A 24,976-nucleotide genomic window follows, 5' to 3' on the forward strand; every position below is an offset into this window, starting at 1 on the left:
ACCATGCCTTGTAAAGTCATTTTCCCACTTACTATTACATGCAGAATGCAGTTTTTGATCCATGACCCCAGAAGAAATACTATGGGGAAAATTCTTTAAGTATGTGTTTTTACTTGTGAAATAGGACTTCTTTCTATCTAAAGTATAAGCGCGTAATTACTTTTAACACATTAATTTTTTTGCCCACAGCTCCAACTTTGTATTATCACTTTTTTCTTTTCTTTTTTTTCTACTATCATTATGTTTTTCTTGCACAACTTTTGAGGAGCTTTAAACTGTGTTTAAATTGCTGTCTGTTTTATTTCATCTGTGATCTCCCATGCCTTTTATAGTTCCCTGCTATATTTCCCTCTGGTTTTCCTTTAGGTTCCAATTTCATTTTCCTTGGGTTCATTACTTTTATGTTAGCACTTTGAATATTGTTTTCCCTCATGTAAATCTTTTGTTTCTTGGAGCTCTGAACTGATATTTACATTTTGAAATGGAGTCTCAAATGCTTTTGTCTACCTGGTGACTCCATCATGTAGATATTGTATTATCATGTAGTGTAAAATAATCCATCTCAGTGGTAAACTTTTTTAGCTGTGAATTCTTCTGGGAAGATGATAGGTATGCACAGAGATTAGGAGCTGAGCTCCCATCAAAGCTGATAGCAGAGCTTGCAGCACTCCATTACGAAACCTTTGTGCTTTAGCTGGAGCAGTGATAGTGATCATTTCCAGAATAAGGATTTTCTCTGGGATTATGGCTACATGAGTACTCAACCTATTCTTGAACTTTAACACTTGGGCCTCCAGATTGCTTAAAACTTGAACCCAACAAGTGAGATCTCACCCTCCAGCAATGTGGGGGCAGCAGTTAAAACCAGAGATGTGGCATTTGAGGTAGTGCTAAAACCAGACCAGATTTAAGGTTTAAGCAGGAGTTTCTCCTTTTCTGACTGTATTTGTATGAAAAACAAACAGGCAGTAACCTTTGTTGTGTTATAAGAGTTTTTTGCTTCTTTGTGTTTTGTCTTTTCCCTAATGAGCATTGAATAAAACTGCGTGTAAATAGCACTGTATAATAAAAGCTTAGTATGTGCTCTGCAGTAGTGCTGCAAACTAAAACTACTGCTGTGTATCTTCTTTTAAGGAAATACAGGGAAGCTATTGAATCAACAGGCAATGTTGTATTTCCTTGACAATAAGTTAAACTCCTGCCTTCTACCTCCCTGTGTTGAAGTAAAGCCTGGACAGTGAAAGTACTTACTGATCGCCCTTGTTCTTCCCTCTTTTCCGCACTGTAGCTATCCTTATATACAGATAATGATAAAACATGATTAAGTATTCATTGCACAGTGTTTGAACTCACATTTAGCAGCAAAACTGGAGTCTCTGTTTCTCCCTCTTGCCCCTACTTCTCTTCTCCTCCTGGAAAATATGTATGTTATTGCTGTATAGTTCATCAGTGACACCTTTGGAAGGTTACCAGGTAGACTCCTCAACAACTTCATGTGGAGATAGGAGTGAGGAAGAAAGAGAATAGAGGAGGAAGATACAGATTATTAATAGCAGAAGTTCTTGTGGCATGAAAGCACTTTCATTATGCAAAATATGGATACAAAGCTTGTGGTTTTGATCTTAGACGTGGGAGCACAAATCTTACAGAGGTGTGGATGCAACCACAGTCTTGGCGGGGTTGGAAGGCAAAGCCAAATTCAGGAATGCCAATTAAAGTGAATTCAGATGAAAAGAATATTGTCTAGAACGAATCCCTGTAACATGTTTCCTACAGCACTTCAGTCATTCCCTTTTCTTGCTACAACTTCTGTCTCTTTAGGTCAAACTCTATCAAACTATCTGCTTTTGTCTACAACATTTGCCTTATCAGCTAAAGAGCCTTTACCTCTGTTCAGAATTCTGTAGAGGAAAAGTCCAGTAAAGGGATCTTCATCAACATGATAGTAGAGACTGCCAGAAATTCATCACAATCTTCACTATAGAATAGTGATCATATTTTATATGCAATCAGAGCTTTTGTGGGAGGGTAAATCTGGGATTTCATTCTTCAAATCTTATTTGAAGTGACAGAACAAAAGGCTATAGGTACAGACTGAAATACAGACATTTTAACATCATAGAATCATAGAATAGTTAGGGTTGGAAAGGACCTTCATTATAATATTGAATATATATAAATTATAAGGTTTCATTTAAGCATTAAATATATATATATATTAGGAAAGTTATGTTTAACACTAGATGTCGATTTTCCATATTGGTATTTTTCATTGTTGAGAACATTCACTCTGTGACCTCAAAGCAACAAGAAATTCTAATGCCACATATAAAAGAGACCACTCTGCAGACTGGATAGACCTGTCATGCTAGAAGCTGCTTCTGCACCCTTTTGTCCAATGTCCACTTGAAAGGATAGGTTTTACATTGTAGACTGCAACTTCAACCCCCTTCATCTTCCGTACAGGTAAATGCTTTGCCATAGAGCTGGCAGTAAATCAGTGGCAGAGAATGGATAGAATTGGAATTCTACATTTAATTCTTCACATCATAATTCTTTAACACAGTACAAGAGATACTTAGCTGTAGAAAGCTATCCTTGTTGAGAATTGGACTCTCTAATGAGAGCACAGCTAGAATTGAAGATTTTTTATCATTTGTGATTTTTAATGTATTTCTTCTGACTTCATTTATGAAGTGAAATCCTGAAGCTGTCATGGAGGAGGAGGAAATTCAGTTATCAGTGTTAAAAATCTAAAATTACTTTTATTATGGCCAGCTATCCATGTGCAACGGAGAATGAAGACTTCTCCTACCATAAGCAATCCCCCACCCGAGCCACAGAAAATCCTCAGCCACCTTCATTTTATACTGTTTTCTTGAGGTTACAGGGTATATCATTAAAATTCTCTTTCATACACAGCAGATGTTAAAATCACCTTTATGACTGCTTTCCATTTTCAGCATGTCTAGAGATCCAGTGTGGTTACTGCGAAAACAAAACAGTATTTGTATTCTTATTCATGTCACAGGTTATCTTCCACCTTCTATACCCTTCTGGAATTTATTAATATGCCTCTCTGTGTCACAACTATAATGGAGTTCTGACTTGTTTTATTCTACATATTACAATGTGAACACATTCCTACATATTCTGAGCTATGCATGAGTGTGCCCTGTAGAGGAAAAAAATAAACATAATTTGATGCTAAACTGCTAACTTAACACAGCACCAGAGGTTCTCTAACCAATACCTAGTCATTTGTGTGCCTCCTGCCAATATTTATTTTGTTATGTAGAAAAGCCTCTTGCTAAATGTTCTTTGACAATTTTGGAAAGCAGCACATGCTCAGGCTCTGAGTGCTGCTTTTAAAAGCATGTGTTTCCAACGAGCTTGTGCTGCAATGCACAGCATTAAGGAGTTCCATCAGTATCTATATTTCACATTTTCAATCCTGAGTTAAGATTTCCTGTTTCTAAGTAGCTGTTATGACACTTGCAAACCTATGGGGTATTTGGTGAATAGGTATTTCCTAGGCTTGTTATGATGTTAGCATAGTCTCCTGGACAAGAGAGCAGAAATACATGAGAAAAGTGATCAATGCTACCAAGATACATAGAATTGTAGAGTCACAGAATGGTTTGGGTTGGAAAGGACCTAAAGACCACCCAGTTCCAAACCCCTGCCATGTCACCCAAGGTTCTATACAACCTGGCCTTGGACACTGCTAGGAATGGAGCATTCACAACTACCTTGGACAACCTTTTCCAGCATCTCACCACCCTCACAGGAAAGAACTTGTTCCTCATATCTAATCTAAACTTCCCCTGTTTAAGTTTGAACCTGTTACCCCTTGTCCTGTCATTACAGTCCCTAATGAAGAGTCCTTCCCCAGCATCCTTATAGGCCCCCTTCAGATACTGGAAGGCTGCTATGAGATCTCCACACAGCTTCTTTTCTCCAGGCTGAACAGCCCCAACTTTCTCAGTCTGTCTTCAGACTTACCCATGCATTCAGATGGGCTGGTCCATGTACATATAGGTTGGATGTATCCTAGCATATCCAGACTAAGGACATCAATAGCTTTGAGAAATTAAAGAGAAGGAGTACTCCCTACAAACACTGCTCGATCTCCCTTCTCTGGACTTTTCTTCCTTTTTCCTGTCCTTTGTCTTCTCCTGAGCAATATTGACTATCCAGAGTGAGATGTACAGTGAAAATATCCACATTCACACACAGATTTTTACAGAGTGGTGCTTAGGTGGGAGTGTTTTTAAATGTTTAAGTAAGTGATTTACGAGCAGATTTACCTTGAATCGTTGACTGCTATGCAAACTGTTGCAGGTTTTTTTTACGTTCCCTGCACCAGAAATGTTGTCTCAGATCAAAGAACCACACAGAAGAAAACATTTTGTCTAATTCTCCCACTAAGTTTGCCAAAACCACTCACTTAAAAGCTGTCAAGATGGCGGGTTGTCTTTTTGTGATCTTATCCTTATAAAACACTCTAGCAATTTTGCTGTAATCTTTATTTTCTTCACCAGAGGATGAAATAATGAAAGTCACTTACATACGGCACTGCTTCTTGTCTTTAAACTCAGGTTATAAAAGTCTTGAACATGCAGGCAGGAATCCCCCTGTTACCAGACCGTGGTTTAATTATCCGACTTTAAAATACATTTGGCTGCTCCTTTTTGATTTACTGTTACTGCCTGATAATTAGCTCTCTTTCTTTCCCCTCACTGACTTTGTTTGATAAGCCTTTTATGGAGTCTTGGCGTGCGTAATTTAGTAAGTCCCAATTGTAACGCAGCACATCTCTCTCTGCTCTGTCCCAGGCTTGGAGGAGGCAAGAACTCTAATTGGCACTGTTTACAAACCATTGCACTTGGGAAGAGCTGTGTCTCAATTTGATAAATAAAGATGTGAAAGATGAGAAGACTATAACTAATTCATGTGTTGAGCCTTCTATGAGTTAAAGGAAGAAGGAAGGCAGGAAAAGAGAAGGAAGTGAAAGAGCAGCAGGTACATTAGGAAGGCAAATGGATAACACTGCAAATAAAGCATCTAGAGTTTTTATAAGAGATGCATTGTGAGCAGCTGATGATTTGCTTTGGATCAATCAAACATTGCCATGCTGAGGGGTGGAAAGGTTAAAAAGTAAAGAAGAAGTGTTTGTAGGAAGCAGAGGTTAATTTTTAAGTATCAACAATGATTTCTGTGATAAATCAGAGCTTGGCCCACATGGGCTAAATGAAAACTGGATCCCTGCCCCAGAAAGCCTGTGTTATTTATTTCATTTCTTTTACTTAACTTAGAGGTGCTATAGGTCAGACAGGCTTTAAGTCAGGTGGGTGCATCCCAGGAGAGGGACACTGTCTGGACTGTACCATTCTGTGCTTTCCCTCATCCACAATTTTTCCTGAAGTATTTTCATTTGGCTACTATCAAGGCACATAGAGCTTTTTAAAGCTCTGTGATGTTATCCTACCATGGGGATTCATGTAGCTCGATGCATCATGATGTAGCATTGCTGTATTACCAGGGAACTAAGTAGTTCAAGGATTACACATCGGCCTTCTCAGCTCAATGACTGGATTAAAACTCATGTGAAAGTGCAGGTACTGAAGTCTCAGTGCTTACTTCACATTAATAAGCAGAGGTGACCTGTCTCTCAAGCTTCTGAACATCCTTTCATCACCTTCCGGTGTCCCAGCTTCTGCAGCTACTGCCTTTGGCTACAGCACCCAAAGCCTCACACAGGTAGATAGTGAAGAGGACTATAAGAACATCATAAGATCAAATGCTCCATCTTAAGAGCAAAAGCACTAAGTCAGACCAAAGATTTTCTTAATCCAATTCCTATGTCTGAAAGCAGCCAACAGTGGTTTCCTAGGAGCAAGAATTGGGTTGTACTCCTCTAGAATAATATTTCAGCCTCTGGTAACTTGCTATGAAGGAACTTGCAAATCTGGTGATGCCATCACAGCCTCTAATACCTTTCAGCAGCTTTCTGCACTACAATGGAAACGTCAGGATTTTAAGTGTTCACTATATTATCAGAAGCTTTACTGATGGAAATAATGATGTTAAACCTGACTCAAGTATTTATTTTCAGTGATCTGATAGAAAAAACATGCATTTTATCTACTGCTTCCTAACTTTGGGGTCAGGCTGATAGTTCAAGCTGAAAGATAATCCACATTCACTGGGAAAGCTTGTATAATTGCTCTTGGAAGCTATTTCTTCCTTCTTTAGCTCTAATTGATTGTAAATCAACTTTCCTAAGGTACTAAACCTTTGAACAAGCTGAAGTACTAAATCCCTTGAACAGCAAAGCTTTTGAGTTAAAGGAGTCTGTTTCTTCACTATGGGAGCTGGGAAAATCTACCCTTCTGGGACTGAATACCAGCCATGGCTGCCTCTTAACTATCTTGAGACAAGATGTGAGTTGAACTGGGAAACTGCCCTCAGGGGTAAAGGAGCAGAAGAGAGCTGACAGCTATTCAAAGACATTTTCTTAGAGCCTGAGCTCTTGATTCTAATGTTCAACAAATTGGACACAGGAGGCAGGAGACCAGCATCTTACTGCTGGACTTACTAATCATACTGATACACATGAAGGAAATGCATAGGCAGGGACATGCATCTTGAGGTAAATATAAGGGAGTGTAAGGATGGAATCAGGAAAGCTAAGGAACAGCTGAAGCTCAATTTGGCAATGTACATGAAGAATAATAAGAAGGGCCTCTACAGGTACATTAGTCAGAAAAAGAAGATTAAAGATGTACCCTCACAACAAATGGAGCAAGGAATCTGATGACAACTGACATGAAGAAGGCTGAGGTACTCAGTCAATTTTTTTACCTCATTTTTCACTGTCACTTGCTCTTCCCACATCTCTCAAGTCCCTGAATCTCAAGGCAGTCGTGGGTTTGAGACCATTTGAGGAACCTGAACATCCACAAGTCAATGGGACACAATGAGATGCACTTTAGGGTCTTGTGGGAGCTGGGAGATGTAGTCACTAAGATGCTCTCCATCATAATTGGAAAGTCAAGGCAGTAAGAAGGAATCCCCAGTGACTTACAAAAAGGGAAGCAGTGGATGCTTCATCACTGGAAATGTTCAAGATCTGGTTGGATGGGGCTTTGAACAACCTGATCTAACAGAAGGCATCCCTGTCCATGGCAGGGGGGTTGGACTAGACGATGTTATCTGACCCTTCCAACCCAAACCATTCTCTGATTCTACGAGTCTGTGAACCATTTGTCTGTGCCGTGGTGCCTCTGAATAATGCATTTGGAAAAAGCAGTCACCCTGCTGTCTGGATAGACTTTGTAGAATATTAAGGAATTTAAAAATATAGTATTGGGTCAGTTCCAGAATTCCGTTCTTTAAATTAATTCCCAGGATAGCCTGAAATTCTAATACAGAATTATTACCAGGTTTATCCAGGGATGACGTGGGTATACAGTGAGAGATGAAAGGAAGATTCTAGTTCAGTGGACCCATCAACTACTGTAAGACCTGCGTATGCTTACTAGTCAGTAAATATTACTGCTTCTGCCCTTCTGGTATGTTTTATTAGGTCTTCTCTTTCCTAAAATAAATCAAGCTCTCAGCTTTTTGAAGCAGAATAAAACCAGGTAGAATCAGAGCTCCCTTTGGAATAATGGAAACCTAACTCTGATAAACGAGACAAGTTCACCAGAATTTGGTGTAATACCTGAGAATTGATTCCATTATGGTTCCATGAAGTAAATGATGATTTTTGAATAAGAGGAAAATAATTTTGGCACTGGTTATTAAACTCCTTACCATACTGGAAAAAAAGACTCATTGTCACTATATGCGTAGCAGACAGAAAAGCTTTTGTAATAATAATCCATAATAATCCATAATAATCCTCATGAAGACAGGCTGAGAAAGTTGGGGCTGTGCAGCCTGGAGAAGAGAAGCTGCATGGAGACCTCAGAGCAGCTTCCAGTATCTGAAGGGGGCTACAAGGATGCTGGAGAGGGACTCTTCATCAGGAACTGTAGTGATAGGACAAGGGATGACAGGTTTAAACTGAAACAGAGGAAGTTCAGGTTAGATATAATGAAGAAGTTCTTTACTGTGAGGGTGCTGAGGCCCTGGCACAGTTTGCCCAAAGAAGTGGCAAATGCTCCATCCCTGGCAGTGTTCAAGGCCGGGTTAGATGGAGTCTTGGGTGCCATGGTCTAGTGTGAGGTCTCCCTGCCTGTGGCAGGGGGTTGGAACTGGGTGATCTTAAGGTCCTTTCCCAACACAAACCATTTTATGATTCTTCTATGATTCTATAATGGGTAATAGATTTCTGGGTAGTATGAGGACTACTATCTTGTGGTCTGTGTTTAATCCTTTAAAAGCCACAAAAGAAACAAATCAGCTGACAGCAGACCTACATTTGCTCCTCTGTACTGTTTGTGGAAATTTCATAGGTAGTCAGTGATTTTTGAAAGATTAGGTAAGCATTGGTCTACAGTGAAGACAGCTCCTATAGGAGAGACAATAAAATCATTTCCTGAAACTAAAAGAGACAAGAGACTGTTTTGGAGTTTGCCAGCCAAAATATGCTTCCTAATCTTTTTCTTCAGCTTTTCTTTACTTTAAATATCTATTGGAGATATTATAGAGACCAAGTCTCTGTTCATTCTTAATTTGATTTCTGAAGAGATCTTTAGATTAACAATAATACTTGCAGGAAGCACCTCTCTTATTCATAGCAGAAGCCCTGAGATTAGGTACTGAAGCTAAATGTGGAGTCCTGCAGCCAGCAGCCCCTGACCTGGAGCACTGCTGGATGGAAAACATCTGGTGAATTTGGAAGGGCAGTACAGATTTAGAAAGGTAACAGCTTGAAAAGGCTGGAGGTGAAGGAGAAAACAAGGTTGAGAAGAGGGAAGGTCTGGATGGGGTAAGGAAGAGGAGCAGAGATGTCGAAAACTGTTCTAGGCTCATGAAGGGGTCCCATAAAGGGAAAGAGGAACAGTGCTCTCACATGGTGATTGCATGACATGAAATGTCAAGCTTAAACTGAAGCAAACTATGTTCTTTCATGGTTGTTATGAATAAAGGCAGCACAAATAACAATCAGGAAAATCCTAATGAACCTGAAAGTGAGCTGCATGTCCCCATTCATACATTTGCTATGCCAGTGTGTGAAGACAAATACAGATTGCTTTCTCAAAGGCTTTCCTGACAAATTCTAGGGTGAACTAGTGTGACCAGAGAGAAATATCAACCCACTGTCCATTTGTAAGCAGTAACGGTTGCAATCAATGATGATTCAAGGATGGAAATATCCAAGGACCTGCTTCTTAGAAAATGGCAAGTGGCATTTTTCACTAACATTATTCACATCAACCATTTGCTCAGAGTTATCCTTAGAAGTGGCTATTGTGATTGACATCTCCCAAGCATCAGACAGGTCTTATAGCAAAAGTTTATAGTCTTAATTGACAACTGGTTGGAAATTGATGTGAGCCAACTTTGCCCATGACCAAACAACAGAATAGTGCCAGCAGTACCTTAAGACAGACTTTTTGAGACTCATGCTCTATTATCTGAGGTGATTTGGGAAAAAACAACCTAGTTTGCCAGGTGAAAGCAACTGATTAAAATGGAGTTTGGAGATTATTATTGCCAGAAATGACTTAATTAAGGGACGTAAGGAGCCGGGTAAAGACACAGATGAATAAGTGGTGGGGAGAAAATCTGTTAGAAAGAGGAATTTCCCCACTACATCTTAACTTGCCACAGTTGTATAATAATCACAGTAAATACAGAGATTAGTGGATTATTTACTTAACACTGAATGACTTATGTGGCGTGTCAGCAAAGCACCCAGGAGAATAAAACACGCCAGAAACTGCTGTCTAATTACTCTTTTCAGATGGAGTAATGATCTTTAATGCACAGTGGATCTCATTAATTAACTCTCAGATTTTAATTAACTCTTTGCCTAATTCACCTGCCATAATATATTACCACAAATGTCAGCTTAACAGTTTTCCCCTCAGCTGGGGAGGAGAAAGAGGAAATCGTGTGTTCTTAAGTGTTTTCTGTTTCCTTTTCTAGTGACTCTTCTGGTAATGAATAACTTTCTGAATGCGGCTATATGGAGTAGGAACGTCTCCAGTGTTGCCTAAATCTAATGAACTCAAGGGGAGATAAATGTCTGATTATCTTCAAATGCGCCACAGGCTTTTGTTAGGGCACATTTTAGGCGCATTAAAAAATTGCAAAACAAAGCTGAACTGCTATCTTCAATATGGAATAGCAAAACTGCGGGAGTTAGAACCATTTCTTTGGTCTCCAAGGTCTTTTATTTTAGTCTGCAAAAGAAATGTACTCTAAGTCTAATTTATTGTTAATAACTACCTCCTTAAACACTTGATATTATTCCTGTCCCATAAATAACAAGTATTGTAGTCCTCCTTACACACTCCTAAATGTATTTTTAATCCAGGCAGTGTAACTAAAAATCAGTAAAAATCAGTAAAAATCCGTAAAAATCAGTGTGATTCAGTAGTCCTACTGAATGATATATGCTCGTAGTACAAGGTTCTTCCTTAGGTATGCTCTGCTATTGCTACCACTATTAAGAAGCCAAGGCAAACTTCATTACAGAAATTAATGTATTTGCATGTTGTTTCATTAATTTCAGTGTGAGTTTCTCCTATGCTGAAGTAGATATATCCTCGCTGCTCCTTAGAGAAGACTGGTAGATCCAGTATCTCATCACAGTAGAGGACATGGACAGCACAAGGTCTTCCATTGGGAAGTCAAAGGGACAGTTCCCTCACATTTCTTCCCCCTTGACAACTGTATGATTGAAAACCAAATTCTCCTGTCCCTTAGGTTTGTAGGTGAACACTTGAGTTTTATTCCTGTCTTCACCACTAAATTCCTGTTAACTTCTTATTTCTCCCATTTTCTCCCCGGTCTTGACACATGTCCCACAGTTAACTCCACTTTGTAACCTTGCCTCTCCAAGCAGCAACCTCTCTGGGACAAAAACATTTCTCATTCTGCTTGTGCAAGACCTAGCACCATAGATTTCTGTTCCATGTAGGCAGGTATGTAGTAGAGGAAAATGAATGTATTACACTGACATTTCGTTTTTCAGTTCTGTAGAAGATCTATTGCTTTTTCTCCTTCTCATTATTTCTCAGAATCATAGAACAGTTTGGGTTGGAAAGGATCTTAAGATCATCCAGTTCCAACCCCCCTGCCATGGGTGTTTTAAGGGATACTGATGGATATTTTTAAGCAAACCTCAATGGAACGATATTCTATTTATAGTCAAGCACTTATGAAGATGAATATGATATAAACAATGACTACACTTGATAGTGATTGTGCCTTGATCTAACATTTATTGATGTATGAAATTAAAGACTTGTGCTAAGCTGAACTAATTGCTATAACTACTGCTGCAGACAACTGAGACCCATTCATCACCTAAAAAATAACGACCAAAAGAATGTTTTAAGTTGCTCCAGAGAGATTAGATGTTGTCAGATTCCCTTTACTTCACAACCCCTACATGCATGCACTCACACTATTTTTTCTTGATGCTTCCTAAGCAGGAAAACAAGTTTTCTTTTTCCAAGCAAGACAGATTTTTGGAATGTAGAAGATGTAAAGAGTCCTGTCAAGCATAAGGACATGAGAGGCCATGCACAGGGTCACTTATTGTGGGTCTGGCTGAGGTGTACAAGTCAGAGAGTCAGAAGCTGCTTTTTGTATGGAGCAGTAGAAGCCATCCATTTTCTGAGATTTTGAACTTTTATTCTTACTGTTTTCAGGGAAATAATTTAACCTCAGATAAAAGCATTGGTGATATTAGAAGTGTTGTTTGCTTTAGATCAGGCTCTGATTCTTTTGAAAATGCTTCCTAAACAATGTGATTTTGCTATAACAAAAGCAAAAATTATTGCTATGAATAATAATATTTTCTTTTTCCTCTTTTGTAATAAATTTGATGTAGCTGCAAGGTTTGAAAAGGAAGCAGCAGGAGGTGAAGAACTAGTGAAGGGTTTTCAGTCACAGGGATAAAGAAAGCAAAAATGCTCAGGTAGTCTTTCAAAAAACATCCAGCCAACCCTGTTTTGGCTATCTATCTCCTTCAGAGTAAAGTGTGGCTGAAGAGGACCGACCACGTATAGGCAGAGTTGGTGAATTAATGGTGAATTCAGTTCTGGCAAAGAAATTGAATTGTTAGTGAGGTCTTCGTCTATTCATCTTGCCCTCAGGTAATATTCCCTTTGCTATTATTCATAACCAGCCCCTTGTTTTATAGCACCACAGATCTAGGATTCCCTTGCTGATCTACACTAGCTGATTGATTTCCACTGGTTTACTAACAGTGGTGCAATGCCCAGTGATAAAGCAAATGCTGACCTCCCACTACTGTGGTTCTTTCAGAGGGAGATTGGAACTGGATTATCTTAAGGTGCTTTCCAACCCTAACCATTCTATGATTCTATGATTGAGGGCACTGACTTCTAGCATGGCCTACTGACAATCATTAGATGTTACAATATCATCACTCTACTTAAATCCAAATGAAGGAAACTTGCCTGATATGGCCTAAAATAGCTAAGCATGGATTTCTGGCATCAAAAGGGACCTTATCTGTTTTCAAATCACTCCCTGTAGTTTTCTAACACACTGTATTATCTTGAAAGTTCATAATAAGGCTGGAATAACTCCTTTGATGACAATTTCACAACCTTCATTGACAATTACTTCTAATCCCAGAACGACTGTTTAGTTATGGTATTTCTTTTAATGTTACGTGCAAGCCCCTGTTGGTTAAGTCTCCCTAGTTTTGCACAGCATGCTTTGTTCAGTTTACACAGACTACTTGACTACAAGCAATGCTTGGGTCTTTTTATACCAACTCTTTAAGCAATGACTACATGCTTTTCCCTGAACAGAGACTGTTCAACCTCTCTTTAATTATCAGAAATCTATATCCAAAGTTTTCATCTTTACTTCATATCTCTCCTCTCAGCAATCTTCTGAAGAACCACCCATTTTGGGATATCTTCTATTTTTGTATTCTAACTAGTTACTGCTGTATAGATTATTATATTTTCTTTGAAGTGCTCCCTTTTGAGTAGTCATGTAATTGGTTTTGGATGTTTCAGGAAGACAGAGGAAGATTTTCTTGCTTTTCAGTTGTTAGGGGTTTTGTGGACTGAAAGGCTTATTTAATCAGACATAAAGAACTCAAGCTGTTTATCTTAAAAAAAAGGACAATCAAGAGGTGACTCTATTACTGTCTAAATATCTCCACAGGGAGAAATACCAGGTAGTAAAGGAATCTTTAATTTAGTGGAGAAAGACATAACAAGAAACAGAGCCTAGGAGCAAAAAACATATAAATTCAAATTAGAAACAAGACACGAATTCTTAAATATATGAAAAAAAATAATACAAACTAAAGCTCCCAAAGGTTTTGGTGAATGCTCCATCCTCTTAAGCTTTACAGGCCATATACAGGTGTTTTTTCTGGAAGGCATGTTTTACACATACGCATTTTAGATTCATCACAGGAGTAACAGGAAAAATTTTCAGGGCTTTTACTCTTCACAAAGCCAGAGAAAATGTTTTAATAATCTTTTCAGGCCTCAAAACTTGTGAAATACTTGATCGACAAGACAATACTATTGCTATGGATACTAAGGGAAAAACTGACAACAGCCGGATGGGAACTTAGTTGTGAGACAGATAGGTTGATGTGTAAAGGGTCATAGCAAATTTAATTTATATGTGAAACACACACACACAAAACCTGTCTTCTCTAACAGAAATATATAGAAACAGGAACATTGAGGAGAAAAATATCTCTCACAAAAGCATATGGGCCATCCTGCTCGCAGATATCACTGTGGATATGGAGTGGGTGAAAGAAAGAATAGAGTAGGACAGATATGAATTCATATACCCATAGAAGAGCCTAGGTTGGAGGGGACCTCAAAAGACCCATCTGCTCCAACTTTACATGAGAAGGAGGGTCTAGATGAGATCATCTAGCACCCTATTCGATCATATCTTGGAAACCTCCAGTGATGGGGACTCAACCATATCCATAGGAAGGTTGTTTAAGAAAAGAAAAGAGGAAGTTTGATATCCTAAAACCCATGAACTCCTTTACCTTTCTGACACGGGTGGAAATACATCTGCATCTCCATAATCCCTTTTTGCTAAAGAGGCCACATGTCCCATTTACCTTCACGTTGACAGTTACCTCTTTGTTGTGTTCCAGGTGTGATATTTGACTAATGCAACCAACATTTTCCATGTTTTCTCAGAAATATAAGTGAGAAATACTTCATGCTCCACCATGTGCCAGCTCATCCCCCCCTGTTGCAATGCTCTTCCAGTTTTCTTCAATGCCAAAGTTCTGAGCTGGATTGAATTTTCTATAGAATGGCTTTTCATTTTGCTTTCAGAGACTCACTCTGTCAATCTCAGCCCCACATGTTAATTTCCCAAGATCATTTTGAATCTTAATCCTATCTTTTAAATCATTTAATTACCTCTCTCTTTCTAATGCCTGAAGTGCTTTTCCTATGCCATCTTCTGCATTCCTGGTGAAAATACTGAATATATAAAATCCAGCAATAGTTGCTACTTAATTTCTCCACTAAATTCCTCAAGATCATTATAGGCAGCTGCACACCCATTTTGTGGCAGTTACAAAGAAAATGCATATTCCCCATTTTTAAGACTTTGTGAGGATTCTGGGAATGAAGGGGTGTGTTCCTGGCTTCCTACCTAGTCAGTTAGACATATTTTGCTAAAAATGAAGGGGAGAAAGGGAAGATGTGCTGAAGATGCTTAACAGTGTAGTGCATTGAGATCTCACTAATAGCAGGTTCTTGAATGAAGTTGTAGTTTTCATGCTGAACCTACAAATATACCCATCACATTCAAAGTTAAAGAAGAATCCTGACAAAATAGGACCCTCAGATTTCAGATACAGTGCTTTGCCATAATATGTAAATAGGTTACATGTCTTAGCTTATGAGCTTAGTTTGTGAACTGGTACAAAGGTAGTTACTGTAGGAGAAATGAGTCCATAAAGGTCTCTGTCTGTCTTGGCTTCATTTTCTTTCCTTTGACAATTGTCACATAGAAAGAAATGACCCTATTTGAGTTGCTCCCTAAATCGGTCACATGCAGTTTTATATATTCTGTTCCCCCTTGCTCTGCTTTGGTCACCCTGTAGCTTCTTTCCACCCTATAAAGGAAGCATAATATTGAACACTTTAGTACACAGACCACAAGCTCACAATAAAAAGCCATGGCTCTAAGCCTTTATTTACCCACTTTTACCTTTTTTGCTTTCTAGTGGCTCTTGTCTCACCAAACGTTCCCTGGGACACCATTGCTAACCCAAGAAATATTCACAGACTCCCTTTTATTTACTGATGTTGTCAATCATTTGATATCATGTCATCCTTCAGGACAAAAGCCTCCAAAGTACATGATCTACATGTGGAAGAAGCAGCAATGAGATGGTCCATGCTTAGCCTGATGGATTTTGTTGCACATATTATTATGAGGATTCATGCAGTTGCATGTGCAACGTAAGTGTAGTGATGCCTCTTGGTTACAAATGCAATTATTACTGTGTAAGCACAGGAAAACATTGCTTACAGAAATGACTTGCTGCAGTTCTAACTTGCTTTGCACAGGTATTTACCTAATTTAAAGAGAGAATGGCAAACGTTATCCATTAACCTCTCCCAGGACATAATGAACATATTTTTCCTGTATAACTAACTATATGTAGATAGCTCTGGAAAAAAAATTGGTCTTGGAGCGCCTGTAGCAATAGATACATTCATCATCAGAACACTACTAAAATGCTGTATTTAAGCTTACCTAAGACTCTAGAAAGTGGGAGTCTTATTAATGCAATTCTATTTGCAAACACAATCTAGTTACAGAAGGAATGTAGATTACTCATCCCCAGGGAGAGAATAATTTTCTCCAGAGGCTAATGAAGAAATGATCTACATTTAGGAGATTATTTTTCTAAGTTAGCTACACTCTAAAAAGGAAAAATAAGATTAGTATTTAACACAGTATTATTTGAAAGGAAAAACACTTTTTAACATATCAGACATGTGTAATATGTTTTTCTACAGACCCGTATTGTAATAAAGATTTAATTAATGTCTACTTGTTTGCAGAAGTGTTCCTATCATTTATTTTAATGACAGCCATCATAGTAAAACCATCTGCTGTTCACAGGGACACTATTTATATTTCTATTATGCTTCCATTTAAATGTGAAATTGTCAAATAATCTGTTATCAGGTGATAAAAATTATTTCTTTCCTATTCATTTATTTGAAATGAACCCTGTTCAAGGTCTAATGTTAATCTACTTTTTTCATACTCTGGATACAATTGATTTAAGGGCTAAAAGGCAAAAAAAAAATATTTCAATTTCTCATACCAAATGTACAGATATCTGTTAAGATAGGTACAACTGCAATGGGAATTTGGAATTGCAATAAAAATCTCTACACACCTTCCTGCCTAGAGATGTTCATAGTTTCTGCCTCCCTACTGGGGCTCTACCATGCCTCAGGGGTCTATTTAGACTCCTAAAGTCATATTAGTAGAAGGCATCAAGTAAAACTGGAAGCTGCCTAAGATACGCCTTTAAAAATGCATGCCAGAATTACAGGAATTGAGTAACTCGGCCTCCTATAGCCCTTGTATATATTTTCAAGAGTATGACACATCATTTTTTTCTACCAGGTAAACAATACAACAATGAAGACATTTCTAGAGTGATAACATCAAAGGTTTTCAGAATAAAATGTGTCACAAGAAGCATTTCCAACTGCAGGTTCTACTGCGACTGCCTGTGCAGCATGAGACTTAACTCATCACTGAAGCATCACAAATTCATTGTGAGTATTAAAACCAGACAGCACCTGGCACAAGAAACTCGGTTGTACTATGAGGAGGAAGATGTGATATCCAGGATCTCATTTTTAGTTCTACTGTTGCAATATTTTACTCTTTGTAAACTGGAACAGATTCTACCATGATGCAAGGTGTATAGCTGACGGAGTGCATGACCTGTTCAACATCTCCATTTGCCTATTCACATATGCCTCTGTATGTGCACACTGGTCCTTTCCTCCGAATAAACTGAAAAGCTGTTGTGCAAAATAGAATATTGCCTTGCTTTGTGCTAAAATAGTGTTGGAAATCTTGAGCACAGACATTAACATTTAGTTACATCCAATTATCACCTTTCAAACAGCAAGTTTAGAATAACTCAGAGGTTATTTATTTCTTTAATAAGAGAAAAAAAAACACAAACAGAGGAAGGGAGAAGGAAATATGAACGCTGCTGGAGAGGGCATTGCATGCATCATTGTGAAAATGCTAGACTGTGCAGAATAATGACAACCAAGACAGCCTTAGTGGCTCCAGATTTGTTACAATCTCATTCATCTGGAGAAATCTGCTGGAAATTTCCTCCTGGCTTACTTTGTCTTTTACAGCTTGGATTGTGCTCATTTCACCCAAAACAAAGACTGTCTCCCCAGGCAAAGACGTTGCTCAGAGACAGGAATGTAAACTGTGGCTGTTTATTCTTCTGTAACTATCCTAGGTAGAGAAAAACATTTCTCCTTGTAGTTTAATCCCACACTCACAAGGAATACCATTTCTGATTTGTATTTATTCATTAATCCTTTTGCAAGTGAGGGTTAGGATATGAGGTTTAAAGAGGGTGAACCCAGCAAAAAATTCCTAAAGCAACGTGTTCTTTCTGTACAGTTCCTATGTAAATCAGTATCATTTTTCTCCCCCTCTGTGTTACAGGATCTTTACAAGCCTGAGCTTCAAGCTTCCTGTGATTATATTTGACTGGACCTGAAACAGATACTGAACCTGTATTTACATTAATGAAATGGACTGAGGGTTATAAATCCTATTGGGAGTTTGGGTTTACTTACACTTTGATTACTGACCCATGATAATCTTTTTTAACAGCTTGAAGCTTGATTATATCTTAGTGGCCCAGAGGATAGAAAAGCCAGCTCAGACCTTTTTTGCCAATGTCTGTATGAATTTTTCTTGCATCATCTACTTTTCCATTTGAATGATGTTTTTCAGTGTTGTCATTTCAGAAAATAACTGAATGTTCTTTTCTGATTTTTTTTTGTTTCCAGGCCAAAACATTTAAAGTTTTCAAAACAAAAGCTACAAGAAAAATCATATTAATAGTAGATTTAAGAAGATTCTAATCAATCAAAACAGATTTCCTAAGGGAGTGGGATGTTACCCCTATTACTTTGGAGTAAATAGACACAGAGGAGCTAGGACTGACAGGTTAAAAGGGAAGGAAGTATGAAGCAGCAAGCTGCTGTAAAGGAGACCAGAATATGTTCCAGTAAATCTCTGTGACTGATGCTCAGCGAGGGAGAAGATTTGGGGAGAGATTAACTCTTCCCATAGACTTAAACTCTGTGAAGACCAGAGCAGCCACATCAATTGTGACTTAAACACAGACATGGAGAGGTTTGCTCCGGTGCAGTGACTTCCATACAGCTCTTCTCTATCCAAACAGAGCACACAGAAAGGGCCAAAGGCAGCATAGGCAGAGGAGGAGGAAGCCAAGGAGGCAGCAGCAGCAGAGGGACCCTGCGGGAGGGCTCCATTGAGGAGCGGAGTCAGTGAGCAGTAGGGTGAGCAGCTCGCAGCAGGTTAACCCCCCACACCAGCACAGCACCTCAGCCTTAAATCCATTCATCGTTCCCAAAATGCAAATTCCAGCCCCAGTTTGTTGGGTATCTGATTCAGTTATTACCTGAGATGACAATATTAAAAACGATCATTCAAACGGAAAAGCAGATGATGCAAGAATTGTGAGGAATTGGGCGAAACTGAAGTAGAAGAGATTGAAGCACAAGGAAAGTCAAAGAACAACTTCCAATTGACCTAAGAATAAATCCTAAACTGGTATTTCTACCTACACTTTAAATAAATGTTCTGTATATTACTCCTGGGGTTCTCAAAATGATTAATCAGGACTTAAAGCTTTAATGGTATGGCTGATGTGTTTAATCACTAAAGCAGAATAACAAAATGCAATCAATATTGTAATGGGGTTTTTTTTAGCCCTCTAGATCTGAGCTATAAGCCAGTTTAGGGGGGTAAATGAGGGGATGTTCTGCTTCAGTACCTCGTTTGCTTTGTTTCTGAACAACATGTTTTTTTTCCTGTATAATGTATATGTCAAAATCAAACTCACAGGTCCTCTTAAATTAATGCTGTGAATAAAAACATTTTGATCAATAATTATTTTTTTGGTTTATTGGTTATTCATGGGATACTGTTACTGCTTCAATATATGTGTTTTTCTTCACAAATACTTTCCTCTGTGATCTCTGGAGGAAAACTGAGATGAGGAATTCAGTGTTTAAAAGAAGATACAGCAGCCTTTCTATCACTTATTTTATTATAAGGAAAATTAAATGAAATCTCTTCTTTCTCTTCAGAGTTGTACTGTCACACTGTAAATTTCATATGTATGATAATACTATTCCTCAAAAAAAAACCCAAACCTGTTGAAGAGCTTCTGGTTCTGAACCTCTTTTCTGTAACCATTTTAAGTGATGCAGCTCTGCATAAGGTTATAGCTATGGTTTTGGTTTTTTAGCCACTTGGTTTCCATGTATATGGTTTGAACAATCTGCATCAGAGATGACCATTTCTTTGTGCTATTATAGGTATTTAGAAATCATAGAATCAACCAGGTTGGAAAAGGCCTTTAAGATCAAGTCCAACCATTACCCAGCACTGTCTTGGTGGCCAAATCTGAGGAAAGCACAGTGACACCATCATTGTATGGTGCCGCATCTGACCTAATAAACCACTGCAGGTTTACACCTATATGCAACCTCCCCAAGCCCAGCTTGCTGACAGCCTGCACCCCCAAAGGTCAGCTCTATAGTTGGGTTTTGTTTCTGGACCATCATGAAAGCATCTCCCCCATGAGACAAAAGCAATGAATTCAATGTTCTACCTACACACAGATAGAAACAAAGAGTCCATCGAGGCAAATATGGTTCCATGCAGGTAAATATTATGTACGTATTTTGCAGAGATAGACAAGACTGTCATAGGATTAATCATAGTTCCTGAGCAAAAGTACTGAGGAAAGCAGGGGAGAAAATGTCATGAGATCCTTAAGCACCCACCATCCTAAACTGGAATATCAGATGTAACTCACTTCTGCCCAAGAGCAAGAACTCAGCACCACCATGGAGACTGAGAGGATAAGAAGAATTATCAGTCAATAGCAGTATAAGAATGGTTGTTATGTCCGTTTGATCAGTGAATGACCACTTAAACACATCAGGGTATTAAGCCTGTTAGCAACACCCAGATACATAAAATGGTAGCTTAAAACCCCTCATGCCTGACTAGCCTTTCTTCTTCAAGGAATGTGCTCTAGTGAAATTCAAAACATAATTATATGTTTAGAAGAACTATGAGGTCTGCTTCTACCTCTGTCGCATGGATTCTTCAGTGTCTGTTGAGATGATAGATCTCACAGTACTCTGAGGACCTTAATCTGGGTCTCTCATTGAGTTCAATAATCCATTTTCATTATTCTTTTTTAATATTGGATACCTTCATGAGCCCTATCTTTCTGCTGAATAAGCAGAGTAAAACATCATTAGCATGGACTGACAAGCAAAATAGCTGCGTATTCTCCTTTAGAAAGAAGGTGGAAAAATACTTCCTTACAGATATACTTGGTTCATTCTCCCTGCCCAGGGGGGGCTGACATCACTAAATTACAGAAAAAAAATAAGAAAACAGGCCTAAAAGACCTTATACGGAAAATTGCTGGCCATTTGCAGTTTACTGTTAACTGGGAACAAATAGGACAGGTTGCTCTCAGAGCCGCAGAGAATGGAGACGGAAAAGCTAAAGAAGCTTTTCAGGAAAAAGGGAAAAACGTCCTGACAGGTAGAGTGAGGAGGAGAGAACAGTTTCAAAATGATTCCTGAGCAATCATTTTGTCTCATTTCTGTCTCATTTCTTAAAGGTTGAACTGAGCTTGTGTTTTGTTAAGTTTAGACCTGCAGAAGCAAGAGCTAGCATATTTGCCTGCAATTCTTTATATGTCCACTTATGGAAAACTGAACTGGGTATTTCTCTAAATGCTGAAGCATTTCAGGTACAAGAATGGTCTTGGGATCTGTCAGAGGAAGAGACCAAGGTGAGCACTAGGGTGTTGCTGGTGCAATGCTGGTGGCTGCTTCAAAAGGTTTCAGGAAACAGCCAGCCTTCAGGTTTCATGACAAAAAAGGGGTCCAAAGCAAGGTTTATGTTTGGGATCTCTGCCCCATCCATTTATGAGTTCATGATAAATTTTTTCTGACAATCTTAGAATCATAGTATCATTTAAATTGGAAAAGATCTTTTAGATTATTGAGTCCAACAGTAAAACCAGCACGGCCAAGACCACTGCTAAACCATGTCCCTAAGCACCACATCTGTGCATCTTTTAAATACCTCCAGGATGGTGACTCCACCACTCCCCTGGGCAGCCTGTTCCAACGCTTGACAGCCCTTTGAGAAATAAATTGCTCCTAATATCCAATCTAAACCTGCCTTGATGCAGCTTGAGGCCATTTCTTCTTGTCCTGTCACTTTTTACTTAAGAGAAGAGACCAACCCTCACCTGACTACAACCTACTTTCAGGCAGTGCAGAGAGAGATAAGGTCCCCCCAGAGCCTCCTTCTGTCCAGGCTGAACAATCTCAGTTCCTTCACTCACTCCTTATAACCCTTGTGCTCTATATCCTTCACCAGCTTCATTGCTCTTCTTCGGGAACACATTCATTTTGGTGCATTCAAGAGCCTATAAGGCAACCCTTCAGTTTTAGGAGCAAAGACAATTGCTGCAAGCCTGATTTAATCCACACCATGGGCCAAAAAGTGAATTAGGAACTAAGGTGTTTACAACAGCCTTAGTTCTGGGAGGCAGGGATTGGAAGTTCTAACATACTATGGTCCTGCTGATATAAATTTGGGAAGGTTGTGCTTTCACTCACAGGAATTGGGAGGAATGCTGTCTTCATATGGAATTATTTCATTATCGTAATTTTAATAATATGTTAAATTTTCTTCTCAGTGGTTAAGGAAGTTTGATTCAACGATAATAAAATATATGGATCTGTTTGAGCTTTATTGACTTTCTCTGTACATTCAACAGGAAATTTTCTACTGACTGATGGGCTCCTTGGCCCATGCCCATCAGATGGGGGTTTCACCAAAAGCTGAAGTGCTCTCTGGAGTAAAATAAGTCCCTGTATCAAAATTTAGGAGCAACAGGATTGGGACCAAATGATTTTCACTGGTTTTGTTAATAAAGCCACAGTAATAGACATATGGTGATGCTTTTGTGATGCTTCCAAAGGATCTGAGAAGCCTTTTCTGTAATTCCTTTAATTCCTGTGTCACCAAATGGAAGTAACCACTGGTCCTTGTGATAGGCAATGATTATGATGCTGCGTTAAATGGCAAGTCTCACAAAATTTCTTTCACAGTTTTATTGCATTAAATGCAAAGTGAGTTCACTCAGGTGGTGCATCTCCTTTTGAAACAATACATAAAATCAACAACCCTCCTTTTTTTTTATTCTTTTTCATATTATTACTTGATACTGCCATATCAAGAGGTAGAAACCAGTGAAAATCCAAAGGAAAAGGGAAGTTCTGTTTGTTCCTGCATTTATGAGCTCTTGCATCACAATAAAACTACATTAAAAATATAAGTTGTTCCACTGAACACCTGCAATACCTAATATTGGGAGCTATAAAGAGAGCCTATAAAGACACTAGGATATTGAGTTATCTATTTACTCTCTTTGAAGGTAAAGCACCTTCCAATTCTATTTATTTGTCCATCTCCGTGTATAGGCGTGAACAGCAGTATTTCTGAAACATTTCAGCCAAAGACAAAGACAGACAGCAGGTTGTCACAAAACCATTTCAATACATAGAAGGTAAAATGTGTTGCTGGAGGTCAATGTGTCTACATCTATTCTGGACCTATTGGCCAGGAGGAGGTAATCGCTGTCTACTTTGCTTCAATCTATCTGCTTTAGAAATATAAAAAGCAATACACAGATGGAATTAAAAACCATAAGTACATTTTGCTAAATGCTCAGGAAATGGCAGTTCAAGAAAGGCCACACTGATTATTAGTCAGCCTGTGCTGACAGAAAAATGAAAGTAAGCTATACAAGGATGAAAATTTGTAGAGACATAGAAATATATATCTATAAACAAATGGAAGGAGGAAAACAGTATAGCAATTAATATAATCAAAAGCTAGAAAAGGGAAAAATGGTAAGGGAAACAAAATACATGGTGAAACATTTCATTAGAAGAACTATAGGTTAGGTATGAGTAATTCTTACATATGCTAGAAACCAAAACAAATTTAAGCAGTGTTAAAGGATCCTTCATGAAGGAAAGTGGTGGAATTGACTGTAAAAATAAAGAAATACTTGGAAAACAGCTAAATAATGTAGATAGCAGTTAGGGATGACAAAGGACTCCCCATTCTACTCCAGGGGCAACTGGAGCAGATGCTCAGTGGCTACTGTAAATAGTAATAGGACTGTCGTGGTTTAAACCCAGAAACATGACTGCTACTGCTGAACCCAGGACAAGGACCTAAAAACTTTCATTAGGAAGGTTTAAGAGATGCATCTGAAAAGTCTCTGAAAAGTTACTGTCTATTTTCAACAAACCCTGAGGAAACATGCTGGCCAGTATCATTACTGAGAATGGTTTGTGGGATATTAGAATCATGGAATAATTAGGGTTGGAAAGGACCTCAAGATCACAGAATCACAGAATCCACAGATCACCCAGTTCCAACCCCTCTACCATGGCCAGGGATGCCTCACACTAGACCATGTCAGCCAAGGCTCTGTCCAATCTGGCCTTGAACACTGACAGGGATGGAGCATTCACAACTTCCTTGGGCAACCCATTCCAGTGCCTCACCACCCTTACAGTAAAGAACTTCTTCCTTATATCCAATCTAAACTTCCCCTGTTTCAGTTTTAACCCATGTCCCCTTGTCCTATCACTACAGTCCCTAATGAAGAGTCCCTCCCCAGCATCCCTATAACCCTTTAAATACTAGAAGGCTGCTATGATGTCTCCGCGCAGCTTCTCTTCTCCAGGCTGAACAGCCCCAGCTTGCTCAGCCTAGCTTCATACAGGAGGTGCTCCAGCCCCTGATCATCTTCGTTGCCTCCTCTGGACTTGTTCCAACAGTTCCATGTCCTTTCTATGTTGAGGACGCCAGAACTGAACACAATCCTCCTTGTGTCACCCTGTGCTTTAATAAAAGATTAGTGCTGCTGTGGTTTGGCCCTGATAGGCAGCTAAGGTCTGCATGGCCACTCACTCAGCCCTCCCTATCGCTTATCCCCCAGTGACAGAATCAGATTCATCTCAGAAGTCCACAGTGAAAAGACAAGAGGCAACACACATCCTGCACAGCAAGAAATATTCCTGTTGGGTATAAGGATAAAGAAGTTGCAATAAAGTATTGAAAGAAGTTTCTCAGAGATGCTGTATGACCTCCATTCTTGAAAGGAAAACCTGACCTAGCTCAGAAGTTGCTTGTCATTTGTGTAGAATTCTGGACCAGAGACTTCCAGAGGTCTCCTCCAAATTGAATTAATCTAATGCTGAATAAAATGCTTCCCTTGTTTTTACTCTGCTTTGCTTGTCCAGCTATTTCCAAACCTGGAAACAGATTACTTTACTGGTCTGAATCGATGCAAGGTGTCTTTAGGTGTAGCAAACTTGAATTGATAAATATCGGTGTAAAAAATACAGATTTCCTCAGTAATATA

This window comes from Pezoporus wallicus, unplaced genomic scaffold, assembly GCF_028554395.1.
Source record: "Pezoporus wallicus isolate ANWC-B61680 ecotype Strahan unplaced genomic scaffold, APGP_CSIRO_Pwel_v1 contig_7545, whole genome shotgun sequence".
NCBI classification, from domain to species: domain Eukaryota; kingdom Metazoa; phylum Chordata; class Aves; order Psittaciformes; family Psittacidae; genus Pezoporus; species Pezoporus wallicus.